Raw genomic sequence first — 4,872 nt, 5'->3', positions numbered from 1 at the left:
GGAAACCCTCCCATACATATCTCGTACCATTAATCACCAGATTCAAAACATAAGCAAACATTTAAACATAACGGTCTAAAATGTAAACACTCTCACTTAATCCCTAATTAGACGGAACTAGTACGTTGGGCAAAAAATCCAAACAAGGAACCCCTCATATATATACCATATGTTCCGAATGATTAGGAGCTAAATATTGAGTGATCCATTCCAGCGTTAAATATATATGTAACTAAACAATATATATAGACATAGATGCAAATGCATATAAGCATATTCAAATATCAACAATTCTTACCTGTTCAAACAGGTGTGGGTAGTCGCGATGTACATCCTCCTCGCACTCCTAAGAAGCTTCTTCGGCTCCTTGCCAGTTCTACTAAACTTTCACTAATGGAATGAATTTATTTCTAAGCTTTTTATTCTCTTTAGCAAGAATGCATACTGGAATCTCTATTGTAGTCAAATCATCCTGGATCTCGATCTCTGGTGCATTAATCACCCTCTACTACTCCTCATCACGTAAATGCTTCTTGAGTATTGAAACATGAAAGACATCGTGTACACTCGACATCGATGCTGGAAGATCTAATCTATAAGAAACAGCTCCAATATACCCAGTAATCCTGAATGGACCAACATATCTCAGGGCAAGCTTTTCCTGTCTGCCGAATCGCTGAACGCCCTTCATCGGTGATACTTTCAACATGACTAAGTCTCAGATCTGAAACTCTAGAGGTCATTGCTTCTGATCCGCATAGCTCTTTTGCCGACTCTAAGTGGCAAGAATGCGCTCTCTAATCAATGCCACCTTTTTTGTAGTCTGCCTAACAAGCTTCGGTCCAAACAATAGGCTATCCTCTGGCTCTGTCCAACATATAGGTGATTGTAAGGTCTCCCGTATAATGCTTCATATGGCATTATCCCGATAGTAGCTTGATAACTATTATTATATACAAATTCAATCAATCGGATGTGATCCTCCCAGCTATCCTGAAAATCTATCACACATGTTCACAGCATATCCTCTAATACATGATTCACCCTTTCTGTCTGACCATCTGTCTAGGGATGGAAGACACTACTGAATGATAACTGGCTGTCAAAAGTATTCTGAAAACTTCTCCAGAAATAGGATGTGAAGACTGAGTCTTGATCTGATACAATCATCTCTAGGACTCCATGCAATCTAACTATCTCGCGAATGAAAATCCTCGCATATGTCTCTGCTGTATAAGTCGTCTTCACAGGTAAGAAGTGCGCCAATTTCGTCAACCGGTCTACTATCACCCAAATAGAATCATTTCCTTTCTTTAATTTAGGTAACCCTATAATAAGATCTATGGAAATATCTGCCCACTTTCATTCAGGAATGGGTAAAGGCTTTAGGGTTCCTACAGGTCTTTAATGTTCTGCCTTAACTTGCTGGCAGGTAAAATACTTAATCACATACTCTACAATCTCTCTACGCATGTTATTCCATCAGAAATATCTCTTCAAGTCCTTGTACATTTTCATCATGCATGGATGCACTGTATACCTGGTACGGTACACCTCGTCAAAAAGTTCCCTCTTTAGCTATGGATTATTTAGCATGACTAACCAGCCCTTCATCCGAAGACCTCCATCTACTCTAATAGTCCAATCAGCCTTGGGTTCTTTGGAGATCTCCCCCTTTTAGGTTTGAAACTAAGAATCCTCTAGCTGAGCTATGACCACTCTGTTGCTCCAAGATGGATGCGCTGATAAGGCTCCTAAGAATGCGCGGCTCCCTCCAATGTCCAGCCTGAAATCATAGTGGATGAGAGTATAAAGGTCTCGATATAATGAACATCTCAAAGCCGCAAGTCCACGACGACGCTTCCTACTCAACGCGTCCGCTACAACATCAGCGGCTCCTAAGAATCTTTATAACGATCTTCGGCGGCTCCTAATCAAGAACGACCTCTACTTTAGCCGGATCTACTACAATACCCTCCCGGTTGATACATGGCCCAAAAATCTGACTTCTAATAACTAGAATTCACACTTGCTAAATTTTACATAAAACTGGTGCTCCCGCAAAGTCTGTAGTATCGACCGTAAATGCTGCTCATGCTCGGCCTCCGATCTCAAGTAAATAAGAATGTCATCGATGAATACTATAACGAACTGGTCCAAGTATGGACGAAAAATGTAATTCATTAAATGCATGAATACCACGGGTACATTGGTCAGCCTAAATGGCATGACAAGAAACTCGAAATACCCATATCGAGTAATAAAAGCGGTCTTGAGAATATCCATCTCCCGGACCCGCAACTGATGATAAAAGAAATGAAGATCTATCTTCAAGAAACACTACGCTCCCTACAACTGGCCGAATAAGTCATCAATCATCGGTAGTGGATACATGTTCCGGATAGTAACATTATTTAACTCACGATAATCGATGCACAATCGCATGTTCCCGTCCTTCTTCTTCACAAAAAGGACCGGCGCCCCCCATGGAGAATGACTCCGACGAATAAAACCTTAAGACGACAACTCATCTAACTGGATCTGGAGCTTCCTCATCTCATCAGGCGGCATACGATAAGGTGTTCGAGAAATCGGTACAGTGTCTGGTTGCAACTCTATGCAAGACTCGACCTCTCTCACTAGAGGAAAACCTGATATGTCCTGAAAGATATCCTGATACTTTGAGACTACTCGCGTCTCACTCAAATTTGTTCCCGATCCCATAACATCACCTCCTCGACATATGTCAGAAATGACTCCGTAATCTAGTTTTCCAGTGAGGTCACGATCACTAACTCAGATCCATCATAAGCTCGCAAGCTGACTGTCTTCGCAAAACAGTCGATACCCACATGGTAGGAAGATAACTAGTCCATACTAAGGATAACATCGAACTCAGACATATGCAACACAATCAAATCAATTACGAACTCGGAATCGTCTAAGTTGATGACACATCTCCTACAAATACTCTCTAAAAGATGCACCTCTCCCAAAGGAGTAGATACATATAATAGAATATCTAAAGGCTATGCTACAAGCTGAAGTCTAACTATAAAATCATAGGAGATGAAGAAATGCGAAGTGCCAGAATAAAAAAGAATATGTGCTGGAAAGGAGTTCACAAAGAACGTACCTTCCACCACGGCCCCGCTCGCGCCATGGTCGTGAGGAATAGCTGCATATACTCTACCAGTAGCCGAAGGTTGCTGCGCTACATCGACTGGAACGTATAGGACTATCTATCTTTATTGTACCTCCTGAATAGCTTGTACCTATCTCTCAATCTTCGGGACTACTGGTGGTGCCTCAATCCTTAACGGCCGGTCCTGTCCTCGGCCCTGAGCATGATTTTGCTAATGCTGGTTCTTATTCTTGCCCTGCTAGCTTGCTGATGGTGCACTACAACACTGGGATGCTCGGTGTCTAAATTTGTTGCAATTGTAATAAGTCCCTTGAAACCTGTGTTGTTGTGCCTTCTAATCTTGCTGAGGTCCTTTCTTATTGGGACCTTGCTGATGTGGACCCTTGCCCTGCTACTGGGATCCTCCTGAGCCTGCAAAAGGTCTCTTACCTTTACCTTTACCTTTACCTTCATCCCTGGGCTGTCCTAATTTAAAATGGCCTCCTTTGCCCTTGAGGGTAAAAGCTACTAGTCTTTGTTTCTGCACAGTATTCACATTAAGCATATCCAAAATGTTCCTCACATCTTCCTTTCATTTGTGTACAACAATAGAATCTGACAAACCATGAAACTTTGGAGCCTTCAATTTCTGGTATCTCTCTACCAGACGAAGCCAAGCCTCCTGCTCAGCAGCTCCATCATCAACTGGTAGTAGTGGCATATCTATCGGTATCTTTTATGGTGTCACCTCCCGAATGGGTGTCTCCTCCCGAATGGGTGCTTCCTGATGAGCCTGATTTGCTAACTGCTCCTTAATCGCTATCAGTCGAGCTGCTAACCTGATTTGTTAACTGCTCCTCAATCGCTGCCAGTCAAGCTGCCAAATGTGCTATGAGATCCACTAAAGACCACGGAGCCTGCTGTGGCTCAGACTCTCTATCATCTTACTTAGTTCCTTGTGCATGAGTACCACTGCGTCCACATCCTCTTCCTAACATCTATAAGTTTAGAAGTAGAGCTTTTAAATAGGATCTCAAGCATAAATATCATAACATATACTAATATGAAAATTGCATCACTTATCACCCGCAACATGCTTTATAACTCAAGCAAATAGTTCATCATCATAAATTTTTTTTTATAATTTTAACGTATATATATAGTACGTCCTTACTCATACTAGGAATTCTTAGCGGACTCTATGCATGATTCCTAGAAAACTCTATCATAGCTCCACAATATGACACATGGATGATCCTAAGGATATCAGAACTAGAGCTCTGATACTAACTGTGATGCCCCAGGGTTCACACAAGGTTGTAGTCCAAGGTAAAACCCGGATTATCAAACCTGTCAAACACCAACACCATGCTACAATATATTTCACTATCACAATTACTATTTCTCTAGTAGAATCAATAAATAGGTAAATGTACAAAACAAGCAAATAATGGAAATAGTACAAGAACAGAATATGCACAGAAGGCGTATATGAGAAATAATCAACAAATGAGCCCAACTAAAATAGAATAAGAATATCTCTAAACTGTAATAATGTATCATGTCCCAGAATGAAGAGTCGAATAAATCTCACTAAGGCATTCAACCTCTACAAAATAAAAATACAAGTCTAGAGTCTAAAATATCTAGCTCCTGTGGAGCATCTGAAGAAACTACAATATATATATATATATATATATATATATATATATATATATATATATATATATATATATATCTATATATAT

Source organism: Asparagus officinalis, unplaced genomic scaffold, assembly GCF_001876935.1.
Source record: "Asparagus officinalis unplaced genomic scaffold, Aspof.V1 AsparagusV1_Un703, whole genome shotgun sequence".
Classification (NCBI taxonomy): Eukaryota; Viridiplantae; Streptophyta; class Magnoliopsida; order Asparagales; family Asparagaceae; genus Asparagus; species Asparagus officinalis.
The sequence above is the reverse complement of the archived record's forward strand: the minus strand, read 5'-3'. Positions refer to the sequence as shown.